Genomic DNA, 19,214 nt, shown 5'->3' with positions numbered 1-19,214 from the left:
GCTCAAACTTTTTCTTTACTGTTCTTTTGTCCTCTCCCTCTTCATTTGTTTTATACTTAGCCTAGACAGTTTACAAGTGAAAGAGACAAAAGAAGAAGGGGCTATTCAGAGGAAAGAGGCCTAAATACTGCAGAGGCCCTGCTTGTGTTTACTGCTGGTGTGTTGTGATCCTCCCCTCACTGGATTTTCCTATTTTAATGGCCTTCCAGAAAAAAAATAGTGTGTGTGGGGCCTGGGGAATTAGTGTACTTATTAAGGGCTCCTGCAACCAGTCATAGCCATTCCACTTTGAAATTATCATTATATATGTATGCATGTACACACTCTCACACACACAAACATTTTTGTTCCCCATTCTAAAACCCATTTCAGGCAGTTAGATGTTCAACCTAGCATTCTGGGAAATTGACAATATGGAAGAAGATGCAGGGGTGATAGTGACCCCATCTAATTTCCAGTTTTCAAATAGCAGGCTTCATCTGTAGTTGGGCCTCCAGGTTGCCATTCAGCCCTGAAAGACCAAGAGTATCTTCTGGTTTTTTCATCCTGTCCTCTGAGATTTCACATTCACATACAATCCTTACAAATAACATATTAACATAGTTTCCATGTGATGTTTAAATAATTTTCAGCTATATTTAGAAGAAAAGATAGAATCTTAAGCAACTGACCCAATAGAGGAAAGGGTATCATGGCAGACGTATGACTGAGTTCTTTGAATAAGTGGGACCTTGTATCAGTCCATTCCTGCATTGCCATAAAGAAATAACTGAGATTGAGTAATTTATAAAGATGAGAGGTTTCATTGGCTCATGGTTCTGCAGGCTGTATAGGAAGCATAATGCCGGCATCCTCTTAGCTTCTTTGGAGGCCTCAGGAGACTTTCAATCATGGCAGAAGGCAACGGGGAAGCAGGCACATCTTACATGGTCAGAGCAGGAGCAAGAGACAGGGAGAGGGAGGTGCTACACACTTTTAAACAACCAGATCTTGTGAGAACTCTATCACGAGAACAGTACTAGGGGGTATGGTGCTAAACAATTCATGAGAAACTGCCCCCCATGATCCAATCACCTCCCACCAGGCGCCCCCTCCCAGCATTGGGGATTACATTTCAACATAAGATTTGGGCAGGGACACAGATCCAAATCATATCAGACCTTGAGTAGACATCGCTTGAAATTTAACCAATGAGAAAATTGGCAGAAATAACTAACATCAGAGGTATTCATCAGGTCGTCTCAGCTTCACAAATCAGTTGAGATTAGAACCATCTCTCAAATTTGAAACAAGAATTCAGTGAGAAGTTCATTAGGCAACTTGCAATGCTGAGTAGAGAGGGGCTTTCCCTCCACCAGCCCTTGTGGGAACACAGGCTGTGGTAGAACAGCTCTCAAGGAGAAAATACCCTACTGCAGGGTGAGTCTAGGCTTGGGTAATAGCCCAGAAAGCAAGTGCAGAAGTGAGACTTTGCCTAAAGACAGGCCCTGCTCGATGCTAATCACTGACTATTCCAAAGCAAGAATAGACTTTCCAAGTTTCTGTTACAATGAAAAATGTAAAGAAGAAAGTTTTATTGCCTTTACATAAAATAAATTCTCAATAAATATTTGATGGTATTTAATAAATGCACATGTATGAATATGTATACATAGAGATGATAGGCAGATGCATAGATAGACAAACATATAGATAAATTAAAGTAAATGTGTGTGTGGTGTGTGTATGAGAGAGATTGAGAAAGAGAGGAACAGAGAACGAAAGTTTTCAATTCATGGTAGTATCACTCCTTTCCATCCCATCCATAATCTTCACCTCCAGAAGGATCACCTATAAACCATGTAAAATTAAAATAGGATAATCAAATTTAATACATAAACAATAAACTTATGATCATTTTTACAAAATAATGGGACAACATGATATAAGGGAAGAAGCAAGCACAGTTTCTGAAAGTTAAACAGACCTGAGTTTACATTCTCTCTCTACCACTTGCTTACTACATGACTTGGGGCAAATTACTCAGCCTTCCTGAGACTTAGTTTCCACATCTGACAAACTAGAATAAAACTTATTTTTCATGGTTACTGTGAAATTTAACACATATTACTATAAATATCTAGCATACCAGGGTTTCAATGCATTTTAGCTGGCTTCCATTTCCTTCATTTGTTGATGGCATACAGCACAATAGAGGGTCTCCCTGAAAGAATAGGGGAAGACGACAGGTTCCAGCTGCAGAAGTTAAATGAAGTCTAGAGCCAGAAGGGCTGATCCTGGGCCCACAGGCAAGGAAAATATTAGGAAATAAATTTTGAAAAGACCAAGAGTTCCACCAGCCATAGGAGTTCGTCTGAGGTGAGCAGTACACATTGCTGGATCCAGCATCCATGCCAGCCATGACTGAGCAAAAAGACTTCAAGGTTTTGTCCCAGGAGATAAGGTCAAAAGAGCCAATCTGCAAAGATCTACCAAGTACTACATGTTAACCATGTACACTTTCCCAAGTTCTTTAAATAAGTGAATACTGACCATATACCAAGGAAAAAAGGCAGTCTTTATCCTGGTTTTACAGGTAAGAAGACAGAGGCATAAAGAGGCTAAATAATTCAACTAAAGTTACCGGCCCAGTAAGTTGAGGAGCCGGGATTCAAATCCAAGTAGCCTGGTTCTAGAATCTGTGCTCTTAGCCACTGGTGAATGGTTTTGAATGCTGGAGTCTAGTGTTTGTTTGTTTTTAATGAGACAATATGTAAAGAAGAGAGAAAGATAGAGCAGGTTTATTCTAACCTCAGGACTAGTAGTAATAGTGATAACAACCACTGCACATTACTTGAAATGTACCAGATGCTGGTGCTGAGCACTTTACATATCACTGAATCCTCTCAACAACCCATGCTCTACTCACTACAACTCTCCACTTATTTTTGTTGAGGGAACTGAGCTCATAAAAGTTAAAGGTATCAGCATTAAATGAGATATATCTATGTCTTCATATTTCCTGGTTTGAGTTGTTTCAGCACCTGTCTTGAGACAGTTGGTGTATTGGTGGCAGACCCCATTATCTGAAGAGCCAAGAGAAGACTGTTGAAACTGAGAGGGGACAAAATTACTGGGGACAGCCATGATTGCTGTGTTGCCCTTCCTTCTTGTGGCAGGTTCACTCACCAGGAACTCCTCAAATCATACAGTCAAGTGCCTGTGAGATGCCATGATGGATTAGGCCACTCACCTAACTTCAGGGCATCCCTGAACACACATGCAGTCACACACACTCACTCACACACACACACACACCTCCTTCACTATTGGCCCCTAACTCTTATGATTTAAATTCAGTAATATAATGTAGGACTGAAGTGGAGGGCAACAATTTTGGTCCCCTATTTGCCATAGAGTGTCACTTTTCACAGTAGCATTAGATAATAGATAATAGTTCATGCAATAGGCTCAGGCCATGATGAGTTTAAGTTCAAATATATTAAGATTTCAGCTTATGGTCAGGGATAAAACCCTACCTTGATTTTCTAAAACATCACAGTGGAAGGGACACCAAATTCTAATTGTCCTACAATATTAATTCCCCTTTGTATTGGAGGCGGCTTAGCCAGCAGATTCGGGCAGACCTCTGAGTAGGAAAAAGAAGAAGAAAGAAGTAATCACTGGTGCATGAATTGAGGGAACTCAGCCATTTATAAAAGGATTCCATAGTCAACATGTAAAAGGGTTTCTTTGTAAATTTCCCACTCATTTTTTTTTCCTTCCCTTGATGCAAGATTTTTTCATTTTAAATAGTGGGGAAGCTGTAGAAAAGAATTATTAAAATCAAGAAGAAAGTAAATAAAGCAAAAAGCAATTCATTTGGTCATTGCCTAAAGAATTGTAAGTGAGGTATCTATAACTCAACATCTTGTGCTGAAGAATTTCTTAATTAATTCCTTCTTTGATTAAGCAAATATTTACTAAGAAGGTACAAAGACAGGAATAGGAGATACAGTGTAAACAAAATAAGATGATGTCTTTGGCTTTATAGAGTTTTTATTTTACTGATAGAGAACACCAATAAATAAGTATATGTTCAAACAAACATATTCATAAATATTAAGAAGGAAAGTAACAGAAATGGGAATAACACCCTAGAACTATATTAAACTGGTAGCTGGAGTAGAAAACAGATTGAAACAAAAACATAAAAAAGCAGATATTACCATCCAATTAAATATATTTTTAACAAGTATTCAACACTGCACTAGGCATGAATACATTCCTGTTTTTGATTGCTACACAGCCTGGATGGGAAAATAGAAAGAAAGATGGATACATCATTGCAATACCCTGCAACAACTGCTCCAATGGAGGTGCCATGGTGGGGAAGAGGATGGATGGGTTGAGTAATTAAAGTCTTCAACAGAGAGGGCTTTAGAGCCAATCCCTGAAGGATGAGCAAAAAACTCAACAAATGATAATGAGTTTGTAAAGACCCTTGGAATAATGTGGTAAAAAGATACACATATCTGCTAAGGAGATTATTCTTTATCTTAAGGAGAGCTCAAGAGACCTGTAAGCAAGGGAGGGATTCCATCACATCAATGTTTGGGAAAGACTCCCATGACAGAAGTTTAGGAAATGGATTACATCTGGCAGGGACAGAGCTGGGGAGACTAGAGAAGAAGTAATTAGGTCAAAGGAGAGAGATTCTTCAGACCATGTCCTCCACCACTAGTGGCCCCAGTGGGGCCCATGGAAGAAAATTTGCTGGAGGGAAACTACACTAATTCATAGTCCTAGTCCAGAGCTGGGAGCTGCTGTGACCCCTGTTGATAGACCATCTGTAGGGGGACAGAGGCTTACCCTCCCACGCTGGCAGGTGTGAAAACTGTACAAAGGAAGGCCAGAGGTGGGGGCAGTCCCTTCCCCAAATCATTGTGTGACTCCACCCTGTGCAAATACAAGCCTGAAGGAGAAGTGTCCTCATCTGCAGCTCTCTACGTGCTTTTGTGCTTATTGAATGAACAAAAGAATACAACTTGTAATGCTTCAGAAAGACACTGTGCCATTAGAACCAAATAAGGATGGGTTCGTCTAGTCTCACATTTATCTAGCCCTCTTAAAATCAAATTTCAATTTGAACAAATAATTCTGAGCTAGCTAGCTAGGTCTGAGTAGAAAAGTAAACATCCCATCAGCATTAATGATTTAGTTGATCATCTTCATCACTATTCAGTAGCCATAGTCCCAATTCTAGTATGATTATTTATTTTTTTGAAACTGTCTTTGGAAGAGGTGTTGTTTTTTAACTTGCAGATGTCCTTGGGCTGATCTTGTGTTATTTCCTATTTGAAAGCTTCAGGTGTTGCTTTCAACTCTGCTTCTCTCGTCTATCACGAAGAGATGTCCTACTGGCATATCAAGCAGCACTTTGCAACAAGAGGCCATTGTTGGTCAGTATCGAGGAGGAATAGGTATATTTTTAATAGGCAAAGATGACATGGAAAATAAGATCAAGGTTGCCTAAATTCAATTTTGGAACAAATTTCCCTTTTTCTCATTCTGATTCCCGACAGTTTCATCTTTTCTATAATGGTGTTTCATCCATAGTTCAATATCACTTTGCCCTTAATAATGCCATGATTAAAAAGCATCTCCATGTTGTGATAAAAGGTTTGTTTTGCTGTGCAGGGAAAAACCAACACACTTATTCAAAATCAGGGAACACGATTCTTTTATTTTCTTAGGTTTACCTTTGAAAGTAACCCTGATCCTTAGGAAGCTGGGGAAATGTTTAATCACATGAAATTTGGTACAAATCACCTCCTTGAAAAGCCTAAAGCCAGAAACACTTCCCTGGAGCATCCTGTGCTTTGAGACTTTCAAACTTTCCCCGAAACATGAATTATGATTTTTCTCTTATGTACTTATTTTTCTACAATAGTTGTTCTGCTTTCTAGTTCTATGCTGGTCTCCTTCCTCTACCTCAGATATGTTCCCAGATCAGTCTCACATGATTGAGAAATAGTTGCCCCAGCCTCAAAACCCCAGTCAGGGAGAGGATCAAGGAAGTAGGGGCTATAAAAGCACTTTTTTTGCCTTTTTTAATGCAGAGCTATTGGTAGGCATCTGATGCTGGATACAGCAACCCAATTTGCCCATCTCATGAAAGGCACCCCACTTTACCCAATCTCAGAGGTGATAAACCCAAGGGCAAGGAAGAACAAGTAATAAGGTGTTCTTGTCATGCAGCTCAAGATTTTTAAAACACATTAACTGTAATTTTTAGATAGTCAGAATTTAGTGAACCATTAAAAGTGACCCAGTTCATTGAACCAAACTGAACTGAACAGATGGAATTCCACCCTCCTTCTGCTTGAATGACTTCACGAACAATGCAGAGTCTTCTTTTAAATCCCTCCTCTGAGCTCCTTACCTCACTTATGCAAACATGTCGGGAATGCTTTGGTCATTTTTCTACTTGGCAATTCTCTTATTGCAACTGGAAGCTGGAAGCTGGTACCCAGATTGTGCCGAATTTATGAGACTGAGTATTGTGCTTTGTGAGCTGTTTATATGTTGCCATTTTTTTCTGAATTTGACTCTGCATGTGAGGCTCAACAAAGTCCTGAATTTTTTCTCTTTCAGAACCTGTGTCATATCCAGCTCTCTTTATTTCGTGGCTCTCTTATTTCCTTTCTAGTCTCTTTTTCTTCCCACAAGCATAAAACATATGCATGAGACCTTGTAGCTTTCCAAGTCTTTCTCTGCTGCTCATGGCCTTCCAGGCACACGTGATTATGGATACTTTGAAAATTAAACATCTATTCTTCAACTTTTGATGTTTAAAAAATGAAGCTGAAATAAGCTTTCTCATGAATCACAGAATGGCATCCCTATATATCAGAATTCTCCAGTAAGAATGGCAATATGTCCTGTTATTTAAAAATCTCTAATATGCTGAAGAACAATATGATACGTTGGTTGGAAAAACGAAAATGAAGGGCCTCTCAGAGCCTCTAGGCAGTGAGGAAACAGTGAGAATATCTCACAGAAAGAGATACATAAAAGGTTAAAATTGTGGCAAAATAAGAATAAAACCCAGAGACCAAAACAGAGCCATCTGTATCTACACAGACTTTAGAAAAATAGAGATTAGAGCAGTTTCATTATGCTGGCTCTCACGTGACCAGAGAAGCTGTAAAACAAACTGTGTTATGGTCTCGGGATGAGGTCTTAGAAGTGGAACCAGAATGGGTGCACATTTGTTTATTTTAGTCTGTATCAGCTTTCAGTGTTAATTAACATAGTGCACTGTATTATCTCTGTGCCTATGGAGCAGAGAGAGGACCCACATTGTCCCTGCCCCAGCCCCCACATAGCTTCTGTGGGACAGTTCTGTTTGGCCTTCTGACTTCATTGCAGGGCAGGGAGATGCAAACTTTATAGCCAAATCAGAGTTGGCTCCAGTTTGGGGAATGACCCGTCAATTATCCTCTGCATCTCAGCTCACTCATTTGCACAATGGGAGTGCTATGCTCATTATGACCCTGAGGTAGCTCACTGTGCAATTCTGATCAGAAACTAGGTCAACAACAACCAAAGGAAAGGTTGATGTTCCCGCTTCCTTAGTTCTGTTTTTCTGTCCTTTGCCTGCCTCACACTCTCCTGTCTTCTCTATCACCCGCCCTCACTCATGTGCATAATTAAGGAAGTGGCCATGAATGAAGGTGTGAGATCTGACCCCATCTTCTTCTATGCTCCCATTCTGACAGCATGGCCAGAGGACCCTGAGGCCATATGGCAACCTTATTCCTTATTTATCTGTTAAATATTATGCCCAGGCAACTAGTCTTACTCTTATTAACATCCAAGTTACTAAGTCATGTTCAAGTAACTTATTAATTTATTGACCATCTATTGAGCACCTACCATGTGCCAGGCTCTGGAGATAGAAAGATGAATAATGCAAGCCTTGTCTTGGAATCTTCAAGAGTGATCAAACGTGTAGGGAAGTAATAACAATGTAATAACAATGCAATGGGTATCGGCAATGGTTTGCACTGTTTGCTATCCATGTAATTCAAACCAAATCAGAAAAAAAAAAATGCCCCTGCCAAACTACTGAAGTTAAATAATTGACATTTTTAGCATCTCTATTGCCTTTCAAAAAGTAGCATGATGAAGGAAGCACCTCAGCAAGAAGTTTCCTGAGAAGGAAGAGTGTGAGTGGTTTTTTTTTTTTCCAATTAGCTTTGTGTCCTTGCCTTGAAATGGTCACAACTGCAACATCACGGATGTCATCTGGAATTTCTTCATCATTCTCAAGCTTCAAGATGAGATCGAGGAGCCATAGTGTGCATTTTCCTCAGCCGATTTGAAGATTTCAGCAGGGATTCCATCAGCTCCAGATGCCTTGTTGTTTTTCATCTGCTTGATGGCTTTCCTCACCTCATAAAGAGTTGGAGGGATTTTGAGATTGCCACTGATTGGGAGTTGTGGGATGGAGTTGAAAACACTCCCACTGATAAAATAATTTCCACTGAAGACCTTGAAATGCTCTTTTCAATATGTGTTGACATTTTCTCTCTCACTGAGCAGTTTTCAAGCACCCTTATCTTCTTGATAGCTCATATAGAGTTTCAGCGTTATCCAACCTAATCCACGTGGGTGTTGAATCGACTTCGCCATGACATCTCACCATCTGCCCTGCGTGTTGGATGGCTCTCTGAATCTTTACCTTGACTTACAAATGTAATAATGTCTTTCTTTTGGGATCAACAACAATGTCAAATGCCAAAAGATTAAAAACAAAAAAACTCATTGCAGACTTATGTTTAAGATTATTATAAGATTGCCAATTTGCATCTGTTAAATAATGTTTAAGAAAGTCAGGGTCTTGGCCAGGCACGGTGGCTCACGCCTGTAATCCCAGCACTTTGGGATGCCGAGGCAGGTGGATCACAAGGTCAGGAGATCGAGACCATCCTGGCTAACATGGTGAAAACCCATCTCTACTAAAAATACAAGAAAGTAGCTGGGTGTGGTGGCGGGCACCTGTAGTCCCAGCTACTTGGGAGGCTGAGGCAGGAGAATGACGTGAACCCGGACCTGGGAGGCAAAGCTTGCAGTGAGCTGAGATCATGCCACTGAACTCCAGTCTGGGCGACAGAGCAAGATTCCATCTCAAAAAAAAAAAAAAAAAAGAAAGTCAGAGTCTTGGGGGTAAACTAGTATATGGAGGTCCTTGGCATGTTCATGTTAGGTAAGAAATTGTGCATTAATTCACATAGAAATCTATTGTTTAGCTTTAATGGCCTGTTCTTAATAGCCAATTGAGTCCAGAATGTTCTAATGTTGCAGGAAATAGTTCTGAGAAATTGATTTTCCTTTGTTCTATGAGTAGATGCCCCTTTCCTATTTATAGGAATTTATTTGGATTATAGCTTCGAATTTTATCATGAGAGTGTGATGGCCTCAGAATTGTAAGGCTCTTATCTTTTAGTCTCTAGGATTGCCTATTCAGAGGGCATCATTGGGCATAAGGATCTTATGCAGAAGTGTTCTGTCTCTTTCTAATACAGGACAAGTATTACAGGTATTCAATTATAACTATCTTCATCATGAAATGTTAGAATTAGACAGAGCTCAGCACTTTGATTTTATTGGTGAGGAAATTGAATACAAGAGAAAAGAAGTGATAGCTATCCCAAAGTTGCACAGCTGGATGGTGGTATATGGTGTTCTAAAACTCAGTGCTTCTAGGGCAAGATTCTTCCAACTACAGTATCCTTTCTCTCCTGACAATATCACACCTGATGAAGAATGAAATCCAAATCTTTATATCTTCTCTAATTTCTCTCATAAACAATACCCAGGAAGCAGGAACTTCCTATTATTAGTCTTCACATAATTTGACAGAACCCTCAATCTATATCAGTTGAATATAACCAAACTAACCAAACCAGGAATCAGTACATTTAGGCACTCACCAGTATGAAACACAACAGTCACTCTATATTATACCACTGATGTTAATAATACTCCCTGATTATCTCAATGTTTGGGGCACCAGAAAAAAATATATAAAGACTTTTATTTTAAAAGGATGTGCAATCATAAAAACTAGAAATATGCTTTGTTGCTCTTTCTAACGAAGAGAAAAGAACTACAGGAACTCACTGAATAGAAACCATAGATGTTTGACCTTAAAGATGACTCTAAGGTGCAGAAAAGTTTCTGCACCTTAGTGTCATCTTTAAGTCATCTCTATGGCAGTCTCAAAGAAGCATTGTTTAAAAAGAGGAAACTAGCGTATTGATGATCTTCTGCAGCACAGGAGCTGGTTTAAGGATCTTTACTGGGTCTTGAATGTATCAGCCATGAACCATCATTGTACATACCCAATGAGCAAGCTATGGTGATACTGCTGTAGACCTTCAAAGGCAGCATGAAGCAAGAAGTCCTACCCTTGAATTGCTGATTGATATGGTTTGGCTGTGTCCCCACCCAAATCTCATCTTGAATTGTAGTTCCCATAATTCCCATGTATCATGGGAGGGACCCAGTGAGAGATAATTGAATCATGGGGGTGATTATCTCCATGCTGTTCTCATAAGAGTGAGTGAGTTCTCATGAGATCTGATGGTTTTATAAGGGGCTTTTCCCCTACTTCACTCTGCACTTCTCTCTCCTGCTGCCATGTGAAGAAGAACATATTTGCTTCCCCTTCCACCATAATTGTAAGTTTCCTGAGGCCTCTCCAGCCATGCTGAACTGTGAGTCAATTAGACCTCTTTCCTTTATAAATTACCCAGTCACGGGTATGTCTTTATTAGCAGCATGAGAACAGACAAATACACGGATTGACTAAAAGGAAAAACAGAACACACATGAATCAGAGGCATGCAGGTGAGCTTCCAGTTATTACAATGAAGAATAACAAAGTATTTAACTTTTGAAGGCAAGATCTCTTCCTTTGTGCAAAGCACAGAGGGTCTTACTCTAGGAACTCAGTTAGTGCTGGCCTCCTTTCCTCTCATTCTATTCAGTAAATTAGAAAGCTTTCTCTAGCCTACCCTCATACCTCCCTGCCTTCTATAGCCTGGCCTAGCTCCATTCATTAATGTATTCATGCATTCACTCTGCAAATATTTAGTGTGCATCCCTTATGCAATAGGTCTTTGCTAGATACTTAATGAAAAATCTATAATCCCTACCCTCAGGAGTGTTTAAAGTCTAGTGGAAATGACAGGAAATAAAAAAGTGATTATAATACAATATGGCAAATGCCTCAGTAGGGGTAAGTGTGTACAAGGTTGAATTTTATTTTGGAGGGCAATAGGGAAAGATTCCTTTCAATGCTCCTTTTTTTTTTTTTTTTTTTTTTTTGAGACAGGGTCTCACTCTGTCACCCAGGCTGGAGTGCAGTGAGATCACTGCTCACTGTAACCTTGACCTTGTGGGATCAATTGATCTTCCCACATCAGCCTCCCAAATAGCTAGGGCTACAGGTGTGTGCCACCATGCCTGGTTAATTATTTTTTTTTTGTAGAGATGGATCTCACCATATTGCCCAGGCTGATTTTGAAATCCTGGGCTCAAGTACTCTTTCACCTAGCTTCCCAAAGTGCTGGAATTCAATACTCTCTTAACGTCATTAAAGGAAGAGGAAATGAGATCTTAACAATCCATCACCACAACATTTTATTTATTTATTTATTTATTTATTTATTTATTTTTGAGGCAGAGTTTTGCTCTTGTTGCCCGGGCTGGAGTGCAGTGGCATGATCTTGGCTCACTGCAACCTCTGTGTCCTGGGTTCAAGCAATTCTCCTGCCTCAGCCTCCCAAGTAGCTAGGATTACAGGCATGCATCTCTATGCGTGGCTAATTTTGTATTTTTGGTAGAGACGAGGTTTCTCCATGTTGATCAGGCTGGTCTTGAACTCCTAACCTCAGATGATCCACCCACTTCAGCCTCCCAAAGTGCTGGGATTTTATTATTATCAATTGAATACAGGTCATCACAAAAATGTTCAGGGCAATTATTTATGTTAGGCTCTACCCTTGTGTGGCAATCTATAAAGAGGCTTCCTTAGCTTCTGTCATCTCTTAATAGTTATCTTCCCCGCCAGCCTCTCAACTCTACAGAGAGTATTTTCCAGGTTATTTATTTCTTGGTCCTACACGTACTTGGACACCAACTTTCATGTCTCCTGGAACCTCTTAGGTTCCTTCAGTGTTCACTTCCGCTTCATAAGTGAAAGAGTAGAAGAAAGGAAAGCTACCCTCAAATGTCTGGCCTTGAATAAAGTATAAAGCCCCAAGTGACTGCCTAGCATCTCCCTAAACATTGCACTAAGAATTCCTCGATCCATTTCTCAACTTGCAGTGGCATTGGTAACAATGCTATTTTGTTGGTATAAGGTTAGCCCCAAAGGGGTTGGGTGTGTTATGTCAAGAAATTTAAGGTTAAGGAAAAACACCCAATGCTGTTGCTTTATTGGCACATGTCATATCCCAGAAAGTGGAAGAGGAAGAGGTAAAAATAAGAAAAAAAGATTTATTCTTGCAGAAGGCATCTCAACATTTAGAATAGCCATGAGCAGATTTGTGTTTTAGAACACTCCCTCTGACTGCTGTGGCAGGAAGGGTCTAGAAGTTTGCATAACTGGAGAGAAGGAAAATGGTTGAGGTCTATATTAGTTTTCTGACACTGCTGTAACAAATTTTTCACATACCTAGGAGCTTAAAACAACATAAATTTATTCTCTTACAGTTCTGGAGGTCAGAAGTCTAAAATGGGTCAGCAGGACTGAGTTCCTTCTGGAAGTTCAAGTGGGAAAACCTATTTCTTTGCTTGTATAGCTTCTAGGAGCTTCCTGCATTCTGTGGGTCATAGCCTCCCAACATTCCTGTGTCTGTTTCTGTCGTCACATCTTCTTCTCTTTCTGAATCTGCTGACTCTCTCTTATAAAGATCCTTGTGATTACATTGAGCCCTTCGAGATGATCCAGAACAATCTCTCCATCTCAGGATCCTTAATCACTTCTGCAAAGTTCCTCTTGCCATGGAAGGTAAAATAGTCACAGGTTCTGAGGACTAGGATGTGAACACATTTGTGGGAGGGCACTAGTCAGTCTACCACAAGGCCTTTGAAATATACAACCAAAAAGGATATGCAGGTGAATTTCAGAGTTATTCAAGGAGTGGAATTAGGATTTAATAATTGGCTTGTTGTAGATATGGGGTCAGAGGGGGGAAGGCTAAGAAAACCTTTTGCTTTCTAACTTGATCAACTGGTTGGGCTGGCGCCATTATCTGAGAAAGGGTGTGCTGGAGAAGCATGCTGTAGGGAGGGGAAAATTATGAGGTGAGTTGTTGACACATTAATTTTGAGATGCCTTGAGAGATCCAGGCAGGGCTATACAGTTGACAGGTGAATGAATACACAGCTCTACAGCTCAGGAAAGGAATTACAAACCAAATTGTACACATATTTGAATATCCTGAGAGGGAGAAAACAAAATAATTGAAGCAGTCAAGTAGATAAGTAAATAAAATCTCTCAGAAAGGGAACCTAAAATGAGAAGAGGTAAGGTCTAAAGACAGAAGAGTGTGTGTGTGTGTGTGTGTGTGTGTGTGTGTGTGTGTACAAATTATATATATATATATTTTTTTCTTTTTTTTTCTTTTCTGTTTTGCTTATTGGAGACAGGGTCTCACTCTGGTGCCCAGACTGGTGTGCGGTGGTGCCATCACAGTTCACTGCAGCTTGAACTCCTAGGCTCAAGCAATTCTCCCACATCAGCCTCCTGAGTAGAAAATACCAATATTTTAAGTTCTAGTAAAGCTTTGAAAATTCCAAAGAGACAGAACATGTGGCTAGCATATTCTTTCCTACTAGCCCCCACTCTTTCTCTCCTGTTTCCTTCCCTCTTCTCTGCCCCACAGTTTTGACTCTTCTTTATTAACTACTCAGCCTTTCCCTAATCTTTAAGGAAGTACTGATTCTAGATCATGCCCAACAAATGCTACTGCCAGCATGCCTATAGAGAGAGGAACTGGCATCTCCAAGGAGACAGAAAGAAGGGGACAAAATAAATAAGTGTCCAGAAGATGAACGTGCAACAGCTGAGGATGTGAATGCCAATGAGGAGTTGAGAAGGCCTTTTCTCTTCCTGCCTCCTCCCCTCACCTCAACACTGTCCCCCTTATAGAACCCATCAAAAACCGTCAGAAAAAGAGAAGAAAGGGACAAGTAAAACATCTGGCAGTTCCCATGAGCAGGGAGGTGGGACCGCTTGGAGTCACAGTGGGCCTTCCTCTTCATGGCGTGGGGCTGTCACAGACCTGCCACAGACAAAGCTGAGACTGCTTCCATACCCGAGAAGGTGGTAAGCTTTATAGGGGTGGGCTCTGCATGTTTAGCATATCAGCACATCCTCTATGTTGAGTTTCATAGTGTTCAGGAATATGGGTTGGAATGTCTTTGGGCCCAGGAAGCATAGGGATGTGGCAGGTACCTGCAAGGGCAATGGCTCCAGGACAATAGGTGAGAAGACACAGTCACTCCCATTGTTTCACGGGGCTCTGGAAAATCTGCACTCAGATTCAGACCATGGCTTGGACTCACATCTAGTGGATTGCCCCACGTCTTCATTATATGCCCAGCACATAATACATCACATTACCAGCAACAACAGCCCCCCAAAAGCATCACAGTATGAAAGTGGAAAAGCATTTTTTAGGCTTTTACTACTTAGAAGTGCTTGCTCCAGACCAGGATTAACATGGATTACTGGGCGGAGTGGGAACGTGTGTGTGAGAGTGACTGCTTCATGTAAGAGAAGTAAGGGGCTGTAAGAGCGTTCTTTTTGCCAGCACTAAATTCTCCCCCAGCGGCTCACTCACTGCACCTGCTAGGTCTCCAGCATGGTCTCTCGGGGTTCCTTAACCCTGAGTGCCATTAGAAGCAAGTAGGGAGCTTATAAAATGAAAACAAAAACAAAAAACAGATGCCTGTGCCCCGCTACAAACCAATTGGATATCAAGATCCCTGGGAATCTGGTCCAGGCATTATTTTGCCCCCTTAAATTCCTCCAAAGTGATTTTAACATGCCGCCAGGGTGGAGAGCCCCTCATAATCTCAAGAACAAATCCTGAGTGGTACAACTGCTGATGAGTAATCAAGAGCAGACTGATTTCTGTTTCGACAGCAATTGGAAACACTGGCTGCGACATCACTCTTCTACCAGCAAACTCCAAACTACCACAGCAAGACTCCAAAGTACCTTGGCCAGCAATTCACATCAAAACCCATGTAATGGCCACCTATGCCTTCTCTTCTCCTGGAGTAAGCAAAGACAGGGCTTCTAAGGAACAGAGATGTAAGGGATGCTTTCACTCTGAAACAAAAGAATGAACATACTCATGAGACATCTCCCTGATTTTTTTATAAACACAGAAAGCAATTACTTAGTTTCTATCTAAGAAAAAACTTTTTCATCAGTCAGGATGCCAAGCTTGGCTCCACAACTTAGGCTGTGACATGGACATGAGACATGGCCTCTCAGAATTGATTTCTTGGCCTCTAAAGGCAGCACAGGGATACCCACCTACAGGTACAGTGCAGTGACTTAGGGTGCAAAGTTGAGATCTTTGCCCTACTTCAGTATAAACCCAAGAGAAAATTAAGGCTAACACCTCGCTTCAAGAAACCTCCAATTTCAATAGAAACCAACAAAAATTAATGAAATATGTAAGCCAACCAAAAAGTCATTGACTTTCACTTAATTGCCAAAATGATTGCAGAAACAATATTTGGTGAGTGAATTCAGAGAAGGACGAGTACAACTCATTTCAGGCTCCTAACAATGTGGGAACATTTGCAGAGAAGGATGGATTGGCTGAGTTCTAAAGATTAGGCAGGATTTGGGTTTGCTGAGAAGAGAGAGGAGGGCTTTACTGTTAAAGGAACCCTAAGAATCAATGCAAAGGGCTATTATGGAGTAAAAGACCTATTTTCCTCTGTTCATTCTTTATTCCCTGATAAATTATTCTGGAACAGCCTCCTCTCAGCTGCATGTTCCCTTCCTTCGACAAAATCCGATGTCTTGCCATATTCTTCTTCTCATCACTGTTCTTTTTACTTGGCCTACCTGGGTCACCCCTAAAGCGAACCAGCCAGGCCTCAGTATATGGCAATGGTTTGTGTGAGAAGCAATCAGATGGTGTTGTTCTTTGCCCCTCAAGGGCAGTTTCAGGCACTTCTTTTGGGAGGAGGTGTCATGCCCATGCCTTTGTATTCCAGATCACTGTCTTAGCACAGAGGATTTCAGCCCTTTGTAATTTCCGACGTACCCTCAGCAGCCAACAGTGGCATGCCGCTTCACAAAACAGTGATGGTGATCCATCTCTTGAATTTGTAATCCCTCTATATTTTGTCACTGATTGTGAAGAGCTTTGTGATGCAAAATATACAATATAAAATGATTTGGGAATGAATACAGCTTTTGCACTCGCCTGAGGATTTCTTTCTTCTAGCCCTTCCTTCTTCCTCATTTTATACAGATGAGAAACTAAAAACTGGAGCAAGACCTTCCCTTTTTTGTATTCTATCAGCTTAGAATAAAGCAAACAAAGCCCACCTCTCAGTCAGGCCAAACCTAGACACTCCCTTTCCAAGGGTCAAAGGTGATAAAACTCAAGGTGTGCTTTGCAGAGCCACGAACTTCTCTCCTTGAAATGTCAACCCCTGTGCACAACAAGGAAATTTTAGCCCATTATGTTTCTGATTCATTTGCACTTAACTCATCAAGATATTGTTTTGTATGAGCTGTTTGATGTCTGAAGCACCTTATGAGCCTTTTTACGACCCTTTTATCTGAGAAGCTGGGAATTATGCCTAGCCAAGAATAAACAGAACTCAAAGCTTCGAACTCAGCTCAAAACATGGAACCCTTACTTAGGCAATGGCTAAATAGTCTGCTCTTTCTGAGTTTTGCCGTGTTTAATTGGAAAAAGACTCAGAGGAGTATAAGACAAGGAAAAACCAACAATGATTTGAAAATGCTTTGCTTCAGTCCTGGTAGATGCTGTCATTTGGTCTATATTAATTAGCATGGAAAAATATATCATCTTTTGGATCCAGCCTGTTTGTGAAAGCTATAAACATAAGACTATTTTGAAGTGAGAGACAGTGATAAGCAGATTTCATTTTGTTGTTGTTTCCTGAGCAGCGGTTCTTAATCAGATGAATGAACTTGTTTGTACTAGTTAACTTTGCTGGAGTTTAGGAGTTGTATTTAAAACAGATTTTATCCTACAGTGATATTAATTTGATAGGATCCCTGATCTGTAAACCATTGGTTATCTTGGTCTCTCCTGATAAGGAAAAAAAGTGCCGAGGATTTCCAGTTGGTGAGCACATTTGGGCAGAATCTTTCACACGTCACAAATTGCAGATGGGAGGCAGTGATCTCGAACATGCAGTCACATTGCGTGACCATCTGACACCTTCCATTTAGAAAAATAATACTTTCCTCCCAGCATACGCTCCCTGCTGCAACCAGCACCAAAAATTATGCCTGGGAGAGCCGTTCCTCCTAGACCAGAGTCTTAAATATTTCTTAGGCGCCTTTTAAAAGATTAATACTGCAGCAGCACCTAGCTCACACCCTAGTCACCTATAGAAAAATCCCAAAAAGGCAGCTTCTCAATGATGCTGCTGATAACAAAAACATCCACAAAGAACAAAAGGGGTGGGGGTGGGGGAACTGGAAGGAGACAGGAAAATTACACTAGACGCAGTTGTAAGGTGATTTATTCTTGTCTTCTGTGTGATTCAAGCATATTCACGTTAAAGTCAACGGACTTCTTTGTCGGCTCATTTCTAAGCTGCTTCACAGTGGCATAGAATTTCGCAGTCCCCAGGAGGGGGACCGGAGTCCCTGGGATTGTATCTAACTTGCTCATCCACCAGTGTTCTGCACTAACCCATGCTCATTTAAGACAAGGAAGAGCATCTCTGCCTCGCCTCCTCTCCTGTACGTTTAATGACCTCTGGCAACAGCAACGGCAGTGATTTCCAGCAGACATGTTCAAGCGGAGAGATTTTTAACCAGAAATTCAGAATTCTGATAGCATGTCCAAATGGGCAAAGCTTATTTGCTGATTAACAAAAGCCATGGCAAATTCGTATCCAATATCTATACATACGTACACACACATACAAACACACACACACATAAGGTTGCATGACACTGTGTGCACATGCACAAACACACGTACACAAAATGTGACTGACTTTCCCTGTTTCTTTGTCCCAGAGTGAAACTAAACACACTTCTGTGACCTGCTAGGTTGTCAATATCCACCTTAAAAGAATGAAGAGGGCCTGAATAGCTGCGGTCCTATGAGAACAGACTCAAAACTGTTTCCTTAGAATCCTTTGCGGATATGGGGTAGGGGGAAGGGGTGTTTTCTCCATGATCATAGAACAAAGGTGGTTAAAACACTCAACCACCTGCTTTTAAAAAATATATTACCTTCTTCTCATTTTCACACTGCCCTAGGTTTCGGGGGACTTCCCAACAGCAGCACGTGAATAATTTTAGGGTTGTATATATCAGGATCTCATCACAATGTTAAAAAAAGAAAGAACCCTTTTTAAAAATAAAAAACAATGTGGTATTTACAGGATTGACACCCTATTCTCTTTTCTTATAGAAAAGAAGTGCAGACGGCTTGATAATTCCTCTAATAATAACACAATCCTTTCCTTTCATAAGGAAGGGAAACTGCTTGAAAAGTTGCCACATCAGAAGGGTAGGCAAGAGGGTTTGTTCTCAAGAAAGCTGGAGTGTCAACTCCAGTAGGAATTCACTTATTTTCCTGAAGCTCTTTAAAAACATCAGAGCAATAGTCATTTGTAAAATCAACTCCACTTCTTTACCTATGGGACAAGAACAGCAAGTGGAGGACTTTAAAAAGAAAAAAAAAAATGAACAAGAACATGCTGCTTTGACCAGGGTTGCTCCAAAAGCATTCATCGCTCTGTAGGTATTTGTGCAAATATTTTAGTCTGTTGTTGTTTTCTCCAGATCTTTGACTGATAAGATCTATAAGGATAATACCTTTTGTCTTATGAGCTGTCTCTTTCTGTCTTTGTATCTACATGTACATGAATATTAAAATATACATATATATGTTTGTGGACATGCA

Source organism: Pan troglodytes, chromosome 17 (genome assembly GCF_028858775.2).
Source record: "Pan troglodytes isolate AG18354 chromosome 17, NHGRI_mPanTro3-v2.0_pri, whole genome shotgun sequence".
In the NCBI taxonomy this organism is placed as follows: domain Eukaryota; kingdom Metazoa; phylum Chordata; class Mammalia; order Primates; family Hominidae; genus Pan; species Pan troglodytes.
The sequence above is the reverse complement of the archived record's forward strand: the minus strand, read 5'-3'. Positions refer to the sequence as shown.